The 16,794-nt window shown below is 45.7% G+C and overlaps 1 pseudogene; it reads right to left on the minus strand.

Annotated features, from left to right (window-relative positions):
• The window catches only part of LOC123038946 (uncharacterized), a 41,344-nt pseudogene extending 24,707 nt beyond the window's left edge, over positions 1–16,637 (minus strand).
• Between the last annotated feature and the right edge of the window lie 157 nt (positions 16,638–16,794).

Consider the following 16,794-nt stretch of genomic DNA (forward strand, 5'->3'; position numbering starts at 1 on the left):
CTGAAGTGTCTCCCCGGGCCAGAGCGTCGAGTCGATGCGAGATGTGGCGACCTTCAGCCTTGCAAGATAGTCCACGACAGCTGCAACACGGGACTCCAGTCGGAAAACATTCATGGCAACTTCGTCGGTTATTGGAGAATTGACGGGGTCAAGGTTTGGTTCCAGCCGGCTAGTTTCTTCTTCAAAGTTTTGACAAAATTCTGCAAGGACGATCACCGAGTCAAGACAATGGTCGAATAAAAAAACCACGTTTGGAAACGAGTGCCGAGCATAGAGATTTACCTTCAAGCATAAGAAACAGCTTCTTGGCAAGACCATTCAGGAAGGCCTCCAGATCTTTTTTCTTCCCAAGAGCAGCTTTCAGATTGGCATTTTCTTGCTCAAGCTTGGCAACTGAAGCTAACTTCTCGTCAACAAGCTTGACCTTCTCAGCTAGTTCAAGGTCCTTCTTCCGTTGGGCCTCCCTCACCTTACCTGCAAGTTACAGCAAGATCAGATTTTGAAACAAATGAAGGGAAAAAGCAGTCGTCAAGGTCTCACCAAACATACCTTCGGTCTCCTCCTTTGCCTTCGTCAGTTTTTCCTGAACCAGCTTCAAATTCAGCTCGAGGTGAATGTGCTTATTTTCCAGCTCAGAATAGCGAGCCACAAGATCACAGGTGTTCTGCGAAGAACCAATCGACTAAATGTCAAATATAGTTCACTTCCGAGTGGAAAAGGAAAAATCACGCGTTTCTAAGACTACAGCCGAATTCAAGCATTCGACCGTAGTCTCGGGGACTACACCCCGTGGGTGCACTCAGCGTGCCCCCACTAATCCTGTTGAAAATAGAGTCGACCAGTCGACCTCAAAAAAAAGGGAGATATATTCTTTAAGACTGTAATCGACTGCAAGCAGTCGACCACAGTCTCGGGACTACACCCAGTGGGTGCACTCAGCATGCCCCCACCGGTTTGCGAAATCCAGTCGACATAGTCGAATGACGGAAAGATTGAAATTATAAAGCCTAAGGCCGACTGCCAGCAGTCGACCTTAGCCTTGGGGACTACACCCAGTGGGTGCACTCAGCGTGCCCCCACTAATCCTATTGAAGACAGAGTCGACCAGTCGACCGGTTTGCGAAATCCAGTCGCCATAGTCGAATGACAGAAAGACTGAAATTATAAAGCCTAAGGCCGACTGCCAGCAGTCGACCTTAGCCTTGGGGACTACACCCAGCGGGTGCACTCAGCGTGCCCCCGCTAACACGGAGTTTAAATCGACACACCCAGTGGGTGACTACTATAAATTCTGGAAAGGAAAAGTTTTTGGTAGCATATCCTAACAGAACAAACGGTGGTCGACTGACCTGAACATTGCTTTGGAGGGCAGAACTGGCGTCGTAAGCTGCCTGGCTCGCATCCCGGATGGTCTTCAACTGCTCCATCATGATTCCTGCCTGGCGTATCGCCTCCTTCGCCGCGCCAGCTTGGTCCTCTGGGACGTGGTGCGTCGTGAAGAGGGAGGGCTGCGGGGCACTCGTCAGTGGATCTGCGAAGGACACGGTGTGTCGAGTGGTGTTCTCCTCCGCCGCGACCAGAGTCTCAGGCACCGTCACATCCTGGGTCACCCTGCTGGCAGACGCCTTCCTTCTCATTCTGTGCTTCAGTGGTTCCTCATCTTCATCATCATCAGGGAGAGTGATAACAACATTGGATGGAGCTACAGAAAAGAATCAGAGTTAGAGATCATGAGTCAGTCGACTAAAAATGGCGTTAAGAGTATAGTACCTGGTTTTGAGGTTGCTGCGTCCTCCATCTCATGGTCATCAGCCTGGGCTGAGGTCTCAGAAGTAGCAGCACTGCAACTCCAAAGAATCAATCGACTAACTCCAGCGCCAACTAGAGACAAAGTTCACACAAAACAAGAAGACTTAAGCAACATGATTACCCTGATATGGTGGGGATGGACACCTTCATCTTCGGCAGGTGCTTGGTCGGCTTCGACGGGGCCGCCCTGGGCTGCTTCGACGCCTTTTCAGTCGGCGCCGGAGTGGTGGTCCGAGGGCGCTTGGTCGACTGTGTAGCAGTTGCAACCCCTTCGCCGCGTTCGGTCGCAGGATCATGGACAAGTTTCGACCGCCTTTCCGAGTGCGGTGGTGCGACCTCCTCCTCCTCCTCCTCTTCCTCGTCCTCATCGTCATCGTCATCATCGTCATCGTCATCATCATCGGCCTCAGCGGCGTCCGAGTCCCACTCCTCCTCCTGGCTCTCGCCCCCGCTCGCTTCTCCCTCCTCAGTTGGAGCCTGCGCTCCGTTGGGCATTGAGTACAGTTCAGTGAGGGCCTGATGGACAACAAGACAAAGATCAGTCGACCGATCGGCAGAGAAAACAGAGATAAATATGACAAGAATACAATGGGAAGTGGAGCAGGCATACCTTGTTTGGATCGCTGTGGCAGTCGAGTGGAGGAATCCTTCTGGCTCCGCGAGGGTTATCTTTGTTCCCAGTAACAGCGGCCATCCACCTTTCCAGAGTGGTATCGTCGACTGTTTCTGGATTGACCCGAGTCACATCCTCAGTCCCGCAGTACAACCACAGCAATGGCTCCGGAACTGGAGAGGCTGGATTCGGCGCCTAAGGAAAACCTCCAGGAGATCCATACCCATCACTCCCTCCCGAACCAACTGAACTACGCGCTCCATCAGCATCTTCACGTCAGCTTTCTCCTCCGGAATCAACTTCAGAGAGGAGGGCTTGTTCACTCGGTCCATGGTAAATTGAGGAAGTCCACTCGACTGCCCCGGCGTCGACTCATCCTGGCAGTAGAACCAGGTCGACTGCCAGCCTCTGACTGACTCGGGAAATGTCATGGCTGGGAAGGTGCTCTTGTTCCTCACCTGGATCCCCAGACCTCCACACATTTGGACCACTCGGGTTCTTTCATCGCCTGGGCTCGCCTTCTTCACGGTTTGAGAGCGACATGTGAATATGTGCTTGAACAAGCCCCAATGCGGTCGACAGCCCAGAAAACTCTCACACATAGACACAAACGCGGCAAGATAGGCAATAGAATTCGGGGTGAAGTGGTGGAGTTGCGCTCCAAAGAAGTTCAAGAAACCACGGAAGAAAACGCTTGGCGGCAAAGAGAACCCGCGGTCGACATGGGTAGCCAGAAGCACGCACTCACCCTCTTCCGGCTGGGGCTGCCACTCTTTCCCCGGAAGCCTCGCAGCTCCATGAGGGATCAGGCCTTCGTTGGCCATGTCGAGGAGGTCCTTCTCCGTGATGGTCGACTGGATCCAATCTCCCTGGACCCAGCCTTTCGGCAGGCGAGATCTAGACGAAGACCCACCGCGGCTGGTGGATCTCCCCTTCGCCTTCTCCGTCGCCGACGCCTTCTTTGCACGCTCCAGCGCCGCCGTCTTCTCCTTGACCATGGCTACCGGCGAGGCGCGTGAGGAGAAGTGGTGCGGAGGCGAGAGCGAGCACGTTGGGCGGAGACGGAGAGGGCAGAGAGAGGATGCTGAGGCACTGCTTCAAAGAAAACCCTCGCCGGGCGCATTTATAAGATCCCTTCCGAGTGGATGACAGGTGGGCCCGGTCGATCTAATCATATCCTGGAACTGTTACACGGGCGGGATACGTGGCGAAGAAAGCGGCGCGGGGATCGAGGCGTCTATGTCCCGTCCCATCCGAACGCCACGGTCCGCTCCGCTTCGCGCGTTTCCCCAAATTTCGCATCCCGCGGAATCCGCGAACGGCAGATCAGTCTGTCAGGCGCGGGATTTCCTGCGATCCGTTGCTCGGAAATCGACGAAGCCCGAAAGATCACTCGACGAAAGAAAAGAATGGATCGAGTCGACTGAAGACAAGTTGCTCACTATCAACGAAGAGATTCTCTGGATTCAGAACAACGCACGACCAGTGTGCAAAGGTTAATCGGAAACAGCATCAACTCCTCCGTCACTCAAAGCCTCAATCCATTCGGGGGCTAATGATGGGGTCATGTACCTAGGGTAGGGTCACAGACCTGATCTAAGTACCCTGCCTAAGGACACCCTTAGAAGAGGTCACCTTCCAGTCGACCAACGAGAGACTCACTCAACTGACTTGAAGGACTCGACCATGAAGACTCACTCGACTACCGGGAGGTCAAAAGGCACTCTGCACTGCAACGGCCTGTAGTTAAGTAGACTTTATGATAGTTAAAGACACTTTATGTGGGCGTTACCTGTAACGCCCCGGACTTAATACACCTTAAACCCTTCATTACGTGGGCTGGCTGGGGTCCTGGCGCACTCTATATAAGCCACCCCCCTCCACAGGCAGAAGGGTTCGGCACCTGTAACTCATATACACATAATCCACTCGACCGCCTCCGGGCTCCGAGACGTAGGGCTTTTACTTCCTCCGAGAAGGGCCTGAACTCGTACATCTCTTGTGTTTACAACCTCTCCATAGCTAGGACCTTGCCTCTCCATACCTACCCCCCACTCTACTGTCAGACTTAGAACCACGACACCCCGACCGATCAACACCGAAACTACGCACTCGAGTCCAGACAGTTCAGGGATGACGTCCCTCGAACACGGTTCGGAGACTCGCACCAGAGGTGCGCGCAGCGCAGGAGTTCGTACTCCCACCAGGAGTAGGACTCCCCCCTAGTCTTGTTTTGAGTGGTAGAGAAGGAAGAGGGGGAGAAGGAGGAAGGAAAAGGGGCTGCACCCCTTGTCCAATTCGGACCAGAGGGGGCTGCGCGCCTCCTTCCTTCCGTCTTCCCCTCTATTCCCGTATGGCCAATAAGGCCCATATACTCCCCGGCGAATTCCCATAACTCTCTAGTACTCCGAAAAATATCTGATCACTCGGAACTTTTCCAAACCTCCGAGTAATAGTCGTCCAATTATCGATCTTACATCTCCGACCATGTTCGGGAGACTCCTCGTCATGTCCCCAGATTCTCATCGCCGGGACTCCGAACTCCTTCGGTACATCAAAACTCATAAACTCATAATAAAACTGTCATCGAAACCTTAAGCATGCGGACCTACGGGTTCGAGAACTATGTAGACATGACCTAGAACTATTCTTGGTCAATAACCAATAGCGGAACCTGGATGCCCATATTGGCTCCTACATATTCTACGAAGATCTTTATCGGTCAAAACCGCATAACAACATACTTTGTTCCCTTTGTCATCGGTATGTTACTTGCCCGAGATTCGATCGTCGGTATCCAATACCTAGTTCAATCTCGTTACCGGCAAGTCTCTTTACTCATTACGTAATGCATCATCCCGTAACCAACTCATTTGGTTACATTGCTTGCAAGGCTTATAATGATGTGCATTACCGAGAGGGCCCAGAGATACCTCTCCGACAATCGGAGTGACAAAACCTAATCTCGAAATACGCCAACCCAACATGTACCTTTGGAGACACCTGTAGTACTCCTTTATAATCACCCAGTTACGTTGTGACGTTTGGTAGCACCCAAAGTGTTCCTCCGGTAAACGGGAGTTGCATAATCTCATAGTTACAGGAACATGTATAAGTCATGAAGAAAGCAATAGCAACATACTAAACGATCAAGTGCTAGGCTAACAGAATGGGTCATGTCAATCACATCATTCTCCTAATGACGTGATCTCGTTAATCAAATGACAACTCTTTTGTCCATGGCTAGGAAACATAACCATCTTTGATAAATGAGCTAGTCAAGTAGAGGCATACTAGTGACTATATGTTTGTCTATGTATTCACACATGTATCATGTTTCCGGTTAATACAATTCTAGCATGAATAATAAACATTTATCATGAAATAAGGAAATAAATAATAACTTTATTATTGCCTCTAGGGCATATTGTCTTCATTAAGGACCCATCATGGTGTGGATTTTGACGTATAGATGTACAATGCTGAGAGTGTAGCCCATTTTGGTTGCAAAAATTGGGAAGCACTTCGCAAGATGTATGGTTTTGATGAGGGTATGCTTGTCACCATGGATTTTGGTGATCCTACAATCGAGCAAGACAATATGGACATTTGGGTCCTTGTTGATACACTTCCAATTCTTCCCCCATGTGAGCTTCTCAAACATAGTTATTAAGTAATTTATATTGTTTATTTCAAAATAGTTGACAACTTATTTCCATTGACAGCTTATTTTCATTCTTCAAATAATGTGCGGAAGATGATAGACAAAATCCACTACACCGATGGCTTCGAATTAACTTATAAGGAGAAAAATCATCTGATCGCAGTTTGTACTTATCTTGAGAATTACAATGTCTATAATCGAACTCCTCAACATTATGGTCAATACGTGTCACTAGTGCACGTGTTGAACTACGGTAACTACCATGAAGATACCCTGGTAAGATTTTTTACTATTACGACATCCGTGCATCTTTTTGCATACTTCTAAAACTAGTACATCATTGCTAACTACGAAGTTATTACTATGTTTTTCAACAGATAACCCTGAATAATTGTGTGCCTCATCTGATGTATAAGCACGGTCGCCTTGATCTTTTAAACATACAACCAGGTCGTCCTACGAATCTCAACTGTCCATACCGAATTTTTAAAAGAAGTGGAGACATGACAATCAAAGAATGGAAAAAATGTATAGACAGTCGTAAGGAGCTTCTTGAAAGCAAAGGGAAGCGAAGCGCAAGAATTGGAGACAGGATGATCTCCATTCTTCATAATGGAAAGTCAGGGTCTATATTGCTTTATGTTATTTTACCTTAAGTGTGTTTAGGTCCTACCTGATACTGATGATCATGTGCGCTAAGAACAATTATGTAAGGTTGGGTTCGATGACTATGAGGATGATGATCGTATGACTTGTTATTAATAACGAGTAGAAGTTGTATGATGATGCATGATTAGTAGGACTTGTTATTATATATGATGATGTATGATGCGAACATGAAGAGTTATTATATATATCAGCAGGTGAAATGAACATAGCAGTAGCGTTGGTAAACCAAGCACGAAGATATAAGAAAGGACACTTCTCTCTATTAGCTAGCTAATAACAACCTAAATTAACCCCCAAACCCCTAAACCAGCCACTTAAAAAAAAAACCTCAGCTCCAGCCAGCTGCTGACGCGTGGAAGCCTATTAGTCCCGGTTTATGTCACCAACCGGGACCGAAGGTCCCCCTGCCTGGACTGCCCGCAGTGGCCACGTGGAGGCCCATCTGTCCCGATTCGTGTAAGAACCGGAACTAAAGGGGGAGAGCATTAGTACCGACCTTTTAGTCCCGGTTCTTAAGCCGAGACAAAAGACCCTTACGAACACGGACAAATGCCCTGTTTTCTACTAGTGACGGTAACCATGAAAAATGTTGAAATTTCGACCGGTAACAAAACCATGGGTCCTGGACGCCCTTGGCGGCGAGGAGCTGGAGCCAGCGCGCGAGCTGGGGGCGACGCGTGCTCATGTTGCTGCAGACGAGGTGGACGCAGCGGAAAGGCCGGGAGACGACGGTGGTGACGGGCTTGTGGTTCACAACCCTGACATGGCGCGCGCACCGGCCGCTGTGGCTGGGTCGACGTATGAAGCGAACGACGCCTGCTCTGTTTCTGGCTTGGATTCGATCCGATCCGATCCAGCGCAGGTCGTTTCGTTTGGTTTCAAGGGGGCGAGACGTACGTACGTAACCCAGCCAGCCAGCCAGCCAAATCTCTACGCGCGACCACATATGTACGTCTTTCCTGAGCGAGCGAGCGGGTCTGCCGGATCTGCTCTGCTCGTCCTTTCCCCTTCCTTCCTCTATGTTCCTGCATGCAACAACAAAGCCAAATTAACGACCCCTTCCTCTATGCTCTTGCCTGCAACAACAAAGCCAAACGACAGATATACACACACGCCCAGAGCAAACACTCACTCACCCACTCACTCACAAGTCACAAGGAAGCATCGCCTCTCGCCGTCGCCCAAGCCTCAAGTCCAAGTCGCACACGTCCCCCGCACGCGGATGAACGACTGCTTCTTGTTTATATAGAAGAACATGGAGGCATGGAGAGAACAAGCTCTAGCTCTTGAGGAAAGGCCTTGCCGCACATCCATGGGGTGGCGCAAGCCTGGCCCTCCATCTCCCTCGCTGATGGGCATCGTCCCTAGGAACATGCAACTACTGTTATTAATGGCATCACCAAAGACTGAGCGTCCATTTATTTATTTTGCGTGCTGCTTGCCTCAACCCCACCCGCCTCTACCTTTACTGTCCAAGCATGCATGCATGCATGGACGGCTGGGCTGGGCTGGCTCGCATTAAAAAAATGTGCGCATACAAAAGTGAGTGGGTGGGTGTCTGGGTGTAATAGTAAACTGCTTGCTTGCTCGTCTTCATGCCGAGTTCAACCGACTTCTTCTTTGCCTCCAAGCCCGGCATCACACGCTTCATGCCGTCGCCTGACACCCTACTAAGACCCCAATGAAAAACCATCTTGGTTTGGCGGCGTGGAATGCAATTTCTCAGAATCATCGTCCTTATAAAAGGATACATCTTCTCCTTTACTATATGCAACCCCAGGGTACAGACAATCCAATCAGCTGACATGTTTGAAAATTACATGAGATTGATTGATTCAGAACCACGACAGGTTTGTACCTGATTCATTCAATCCAAGTCAAAAGGCTCCACAGGAAGAAGCATATTTATACCAGCTAGATAGATTGAGTTTATACAAGTAAATGGACCATAGGCCAGGTGACAACAAATGGATTGTGTCATCAACAGGACAAGGCCTTTATTTAGATCATCAGAAAACAAAGCCTTTGTTTTGTTTTCTTGATTGCATCTAATTACTACAGGATTACAAAAGGGTACATAGGTCGGTTTAGATCGTCAAAAAGGATTTCTTTCTCGAAACCAACTCATTCAAACAACTACAAGATTTCAAAAGATAAATTTCACGAGTCGAGGCCCCTGCATTATCATCAAAGCAAAGGGCTCCACACCACAATAAAATTCGCTCCCTCCCAGTACAAGCAACCATCCAGACCCAACGCTACAGCCTACAGGACTACAGAAAACAAAAGTTAAAATGTAAACTCCAATCCATCCATGTCTGTTGGTTCTTGGCGCGGACCAGCAAAAACATGATGATCATCCATTGCTTCCTGCAGGACAAACATGACAGGGTACATACAAGGTCGGTCAGTAGGATGCTTGATGGACATGACTTCATTTCTCTCTGGTTCCCCACCACATAGCCAAAATGTCAAACCACAAATTGCTCCCATGGCATCATACTATTTCACAACAAAATCATGCTACACAGAAACATTCTACTCTTATACTTGCAACATGCACTTGATTGAATGCTAGCATGCTAAATCCTACTCCCTTCGTCCCTAAATATAAGTCTTTCTAGAGATTCCAATATAGACTACATACAAAGCAAAATGAATGAATCTACACTCTAAAATATGTCTATATACATCCGTATGTAGTCCGTACTGAAATTTCTAAAAAGACTTATATTTAGGAACGGAGGGAGTACAATGCACAACATCACCACACAATCTGCATCATTTTGTTCTACAACAAGGAAACAATTCAATAATGTCATCATGTATTGACATATCATTGCAACTTCATTTCAACATCGTACTAGCACATGACAGACAAAGCATTGCATCAATAGTGATGGTCATCCTAAATTGGAATGCAACAGGTCCCACTCCCACGGTGGGTAGGAAGTTGATAAATTTGGTGGGCATGGGGATGAAGAGGGTACCTTTGATTGATGCTCCTTCTCCTTCTCCGTCCTGTCCTGCAATGTCTTTTTCCTGGGAAGTATTCATGCCTCAGACAACACGTCTTCACCAGTCTTCACCTCTGTTTTACTAGAGGCATGCAAGGGGGAGATCGATGGCTCTGTGTGCGGCAGCTCTTTCCTTGATATCTGAAATGCACAAACAACAACGAGGTAATAAGAAAGAGTTCATGCTCTTTTTTTAATATTAAGGGAAAACATAACCAGACTTCCAAAAATGGAGAAAAACCCAGTGGGTAGCAAACAGGGAGGGACCTCATAATTGACTTCCATATAAAAAAGTTAACATGCTAATACAGAACGCGAAACAAATTCGGCACATGCCTGCAGTTCCACTGTGGACGTAGTAAGTGAATATTCATGTTACACTATTGCAATTTTTATGTGAGGAAAACTATAGCTCCTGTTACAACAAATAAACAATACCGGTGGTCCAACTCAAGCAACTACATGGCATACCCCTGCCATAGGTACAACTCCAGCGATGGACTCCAGTAGTCATTAATACACCCATAACTGGCTGAATTAAGTCGATTTCTCCGTGGTTTATACGAGAGAAGAAGTGCTCTACAAGTCACCTCCTCAAAATCAACCAAAATTAGTTGACATTTTCAAGCAGTAGCATGGTAAGTTCTCAGCAAAACACACTAGTATTGTCAAGTCAACCCCCTCCCCTCAAAAAAACAGTTGTGGCTTATTTGTTAGCAAGTGAACCGTATGACTCGGATTTGATAAAACAAGGCATGAGCTATGTTATCGCATCTTAGATTCCAGTATGGCTAGCTGGCTAAAAGCAGACCAAAATTTGAGGACAAATTTTTCTGGAAGTAAGAATGCATTTTATGTAGTACGTTCGAGGGCAATCTAATAATACAAGAGTCCGGACTGAACCTCTGACGCTAGCAATGAAAGGAGTTGCTTTGACTCAACAGCGATGATCAAGACATGTACAGGCGTATTTCAATTCAACAACAAAATTCTCAACAAATATAACAGCTAGCACATGCTTCATATTTTCTCAAGCATAAAATTCAAATTACATGAGAAGGCTTTTCTAAACATAAACTCCTACAAGAAAAGCGCCGCTAGGCTGCTATACTAGCTACTACAGTATGATAAAACCCTATAAGTTAGCATGGCACGGTGGCCAGCCCAAAAGATTCTCTTTGATTGTTCAATCTAAAACTTCAGAAATATAAAGTGACCATAGGAACAACCCGTCTTGAATTGCTCAACTTAATAAGCTAGTATTGATCAATGATATGTTCTTTTCGGATGGAACAAAGGAGGAAGAGGAGCTCATAGTGGAGTTTTGTAGGCGATGCCAAATAGTGCCGCCGGCGGCAGTGGGTCCGTCCAATGGAAGATGCTGCTGAGGCCGCCGCGCACCTTGCTTGGCATGATGAAATGGGCTCCTTCACCTCTGTTGTACCGAAATCATCCTCCTGCTGCTGCTGCAGAATGATGAGAGAGAGAGAGAGAGAGAGAGAGAGAGAGAGAGAGTTTAGCACAAGGCAATCATCCTTAAACAACAGACAGGCAAATGGAGCTATTTATGCCCAAACAATTGCAGAACCTTAACTAGCCATAGATCATCCATGGACATGAAACAGAACATTACATATCATGGAGATACACATAAATAAACCCTAAATAATTAAGCCCATTCAGAGCAAGATGACCAATCAGGTCATACAAAGCATTATAAGGTACCTCTGTCTACATTTATTAGAGAGTGCCATGCAATTAATAGTACTCCCTACATTTTTATATACAAGGCCACAAACTTAGATTACATGTACCAACGTAAAATTTAATGCCTGCTTTGCAAGTTAGATTTTTTTTGTTTACTGAGATCATTAATACGCCGCATGCATGCAAGCAAACTGAGTGGAGGAAGTAGCTGACTGTCATTATAACTGCATGCATGCAAGTATTAAACAAGTTGCTAGTACAAGAAAATATAATTAATTTTGCCTTGATTACTGTTGGTGGCCTTGTATAGATGCAAAATGTATATTTTATAGTGGCCTTGTATAAGTAAATGGAGGGATTATCACTATTGAAAAGGAAGCACATCTAAGAGGACAAGAACGATCTAGCCTACAACAGCACATATACACACAAGCATAAAGGCAGAAAACAAACACACAGTTGTTCAAGTTTCTTTACAAGTGAAATAGCTCGATTTCTTCACTTGGTAACATAAACTTTCACTTGATAGCAAAATCTAGAGGCCATACATAGCAAGCGGCATTTAGCACAAGCAATCAACGTTAAACACTAGGCAATCGAGCTAATTGAGCCAAAACAGTAGCAAAATCCTAAATAAGCCCGAATCATCCATGGCTCGACAATGTCTAGGAAATAGAGCATGGTCGATGGCCACAAGGCGTAGAGCAGAGGAAGAGAAAGAGCTGGAGTAGCTCACCATGGTGATTTTGTAGCCGGTGCTGAACAGCATGCCTTCGTTGCATGGTTGCGGGGCCAATATCTGATGTCCCGAATCCATCATTCTGCTGCACAAGGACAAGAGATCAACCTTAAACAGCGGGCAATGGAGCTAATTAACTTCAGAAAAAGCGAATGCATAATGAATGATCGTCCGGATCAGATTGCATACATGAAGATGAAACTGAATGACACACACAAAACAAGTTGATCGGGAGCGAGGAAGGCTTCCAGGGATGGAACCCACCAGCTCTTGTGAAATTCAGCAGCCCCTTGTTGATGCTGTCCCTTGACTTTGATCCCCCCAAGTCATCAAACTCTACAAAAATTAAACATTCAAATTTCGCTGACTAGGGATTGAACATTGGTTTAACGGGAAGCAAGGCATGTTACTTTCAAGGACACCAACCTAAACTTTTAGGATAATGCTTACATCACAACACTACAAACACAAGATTATAAAATAACATTTGCCAATGCAAACCAGAACTAGCTGGGTTGTTTTCTGAAAATTGACACTACAAAGACTTGAGAGTTGAAAGTAATGGCACTTGTTCACAGAAAGAAGAACATACATTTGTATGTACACAAAAAGCCATCTTTTAACTGATTTTATTCATCTGTCAAAACTCATGAGCAAGATCTCGGGGATAAACAAACACCACAGGGAAGAAAGAAACAAGACCTCCACAAAATAGGTAGCAAGAGATCATAGCTAGAAACAAAGCTGGGCTTGTTTTCTAGCTGTGATCTCTGGAAACAGAGTTGAAAGCAAACTAAACATTGCTATCTACTCGTATCAATCAAGCCTCTGCGGATTTCATTCATAAACAATAAAGCACACAAAGCTGGGAAGATGTTGATGCAGAAAGTACAAAAGTGAAGCTAAAAATGGTGCAGATTCATGGAATAAACTGAATGTCCAAGCACAATTAATTTAATTCTGGGCATGCACATATATATACAAATTGAAGGACCAAACTTCTAGTGATGTGTATCCTGTATGTACCTACAATTTGCAGGTGCATATCAGCTAGCTAGTATATATGGGACCTCTGCTCTCTGAAGCAAGGAAGAAAGATTCAGTTTTCTTGTCACACATATATAGCTAATGTGGTTGTGAAGAAGAAAGTTGCAGTTTTCTTGTGACGCTCTAGGTGATGTGGTGTAGCAAGCAAATTGGATGGCCATGTTTGGTTTGATATGCCATAAACACAAACATGAGAGGAGGCTACAACTGAAATACCGCTGCTGCAAATTAGCTTATTAAGTGGATGAACATGAAAGGTGCAAACTTGAAGTCAAATGCTACTATTGTCAACTCCCTGCCTGCTCTTGCCTTTCTAGTGGACCACAAGCAGTAGCAGCAGCATGACACCCAACTAACAGAGAAGAAGAGAAAGGAAGTTGAGTGGCTTACTGAAGCGGCCATTTAAGAGGTGTTCGTTGCGAGACCGTCTTCCCCTTGCTCTTGACCCTGCCTCTTGCCTCCTTAACATTCCCATGGTCCTGCAGCCCGTTTGGCAAGGGGTCCATCGTCAAGGGCCGAAGCAGCAGCGGTGTGCCGCGCCCTGTTGAGAAAGGGGGTGGACAGAATTGACCTGATGCTGCTGACCTCCATCACGCTGCAAATTTCATTCATAGATAAATAATACAACACACACATGAACTAAAGCAAAAAGCGGTGCAAATTCATCATGGAATAAACTGAACATCAAAGCAAATTTAATTTTCATTTTTGGGCATGCACATATATACAAATTAAAGGACCAAACAACCAGTAGTGTATATCTTGTAGGCATAACATGCAGATGCATATCAGCTGGTTACGATAGGACCTGACCTATCATCTTTTTTTTATTATAGAATTGACCCCTCATCTTATCTCTGAAGAGAGAAAGCTTCGGGTTTTTTACTCACACCTAGTGTGGTTGTGAAGTGAGATTCAGTTTTCTTGACACATTCTAGTTAGGTGTAGCAAGCAAATATGATGGCTCCCAAAGATAAATTTCCAAATACGAGTTACAGTGATTAATCACATAAACAAAACAAAAAAGTGGACAGTAGCATCCTGAGTGTTTCTTTCTTCTCTTCAATTTAAGCAAGCGGAGATGTAGCAGAAAGGATAAAACAGTATCATTGCGGCTTTAACAGGAACAACCATGACAGTACATTTGTAGGATGAAAAAAAGGTTTAAGACAACCTAGTTTATTACATACATGACCACCAGAATTTATTAAGATGTGGAGATTAACAGACCGGAATAGACCCTATTTAGGATATCTCTTAGTAAAAAAGAAGATCCTAGATTATCACAGCAAAATTAAATGGCATGGTAGGCACTAATAAGAATGCCAGTAGGAGACCTCGGTTTGTGGCCTCATTTTGATTTGTAATTTATTCACCTAGTGTGCTCCCTACTCCCTCACCCCCCCCCCCCCCCCCCCCCCAACAACAATACATGTAATCCTTTTGTACTCGTTTGATGTCTTAATTTAAAAGTCAGTAGGAGACTCTCCTACTGTCTGAAAGTTATTTTTTTTAAAAAAAACTAATAAGAATGCCAGGTACAACCTGCTGCATACATTCCTTCGGTTTGGTGCCGTCTTCATCTCCTACTTGGGCCTTTAAAGCTTCCATCTCGGCCTGTAGTAATTATTCAGCTATGAGATTCACAATAATGGATCTTCCACAATAACACAAGAAAGCATGACGGCAACTTGTTCTAAATTTGTGTGGGCACACTTTAAATAAATCACAATGTTGTTAAGCTGGTTGATCTTGCAAACAAATCCACAAGCCGTACATTCGTTCAGGTTGCAGCTCCAAGTTCAACCACAAACAACAACATCTAGCTTTGTTTTCTATCCCACAAGCAAGAGACCATGTATAGCAGGGAGAAAAGCTCTACCAGAAATAAACAAATGCTAAGTAGGAACCTGTAGCATCAAAAGGCTATTATTACTTCAGGAAAGAGTGCTCAACTTGAACTAGCACATAAAAATATCTACACTGGCCTAGCCAGACCACAAACTTGTAAAGCTAAATTCTAACATGAACATATATAAGCCCAGAGTTTAACAAAAAAAAGGACCAGTTGTTCTCCTCCATAATAACAACAGTACATAATTGTGCAAACAAGGCAGATCCACTTACACATCATGCAAACACAGGTATACAAGGCATACAACAAGCATGTGACAGCAAGTGGGCAATAGCATCCTGAGCATTTCTTCTCTCCAATTTAAGAGGAGATGTAGCAGGTAGGGAGCCATCATCTATGTAGAGCATAAATAAAATCAGCATCTAACTTGAACTGCCTTGCAGATTACAGACAAGATCACGAGCGCATGAATAAGAAGCCATCTCGAGTAGCACCACAAGCAAGCTATGGTCCTGAGAGAGAAAGGAGAAGGAAGAGGAGGAGGGCATACCTCGGACGAAAGGACTCAGAGATGCTGTGGGAGGCCTAGGGCGACCAGCAGGTGGTGCCCATGATGGCACTCGCTGGCTCCCAGCTTGCCGCCTTCAAGGACCACCACAACAGTGAGCCTTCCAGCATCCTCTTGTCGACGCGGCCGATCTTGCTAGGCGGCCACACCATGTGCATCACCTGTAGCACAAAAAGACACAGAAATAAATTAAGATGATCATCGCCATTGCTAGGAGAGCACTATGTATGGTTGATTGCCTAGAAACAAGCCGTGAGTATTTTTAGTGTGGTTAATAAGTAGTAACACAGGAAGAACTCAACGTTTACTCAGATATATGGTTAAACCTGAATCCCAATGTATTTCACATACAAACAAAGGAGGGGCTCTGCTTGCTCATGTCCTCTGCTCAACATGCAAAGACATTCAATGATAAGTAGATAGGAGAGTTTTTATCTTTTGACTGACAAAAAACTGAGCATGTCCTCTACTCGCTCTATTTTAACACAAGACATCAAACATTCTTCTGAGTGAACAGCAGCCACAAATAAGTTGCCCTAGCAAAGTAGCAATAGCATGCTCGACGTTGTTAACCAAGACAAAAACCATCATTAGCCACACTACAAGCTGCCTGAATTAGCTAGCGTCTCGAACGAAACTAACTGACCACCCTATCAACATATACTGCAACGTATAGGTGACTCACACGGTCTGAATCCATGGTGACCCACTGCGCCATCCGGTACGCCTCCGACGCCGAGCTATTCTGGCGCACCAACGACAACCAGGACGCGTACTCATTGCTGTAACTGCAGTTGCAGTTCCCACGAGACGGCGTCTACTGCTCCGTCTTCCTGACCGGCGCCAACGCGAACAACAGCGGCGAGCATAGCCCCGACGACGACGACGAGTAGCTGCTCGCCTCCCACTTGAAGCTCGCGTTTACGCTGGACCCGGTCCCAAAGCTCATGTCATCATCACACTTCCTAGCTCCTGCTATATGGCCACACAGTAGAAACTGAAATAAAAATGGTGCAGATTCATGGAATAAACTGAACGTCTAGGCAAATCTAATTTAATTTTGGGCATGCACATATATATAGAAATTGAAGGACCAAACTTCCATT

Source organism: Triticum aestivum, chromosome 2B (genome assembly GCF_018294505.1).
Source record: "Triticum aestivum cultivar Chinese Spring chromosome 2B, IWGSC CS RefSeq v2.1, whole genome shotgun sequence".
Taxonomy (NCBI): domain Eukaryota; kingdom Viridiplantae; phylum Streptophyta; class Magnoliopsida; order Poales; family Poaceae; genus Triticum; species Triticum aestivum.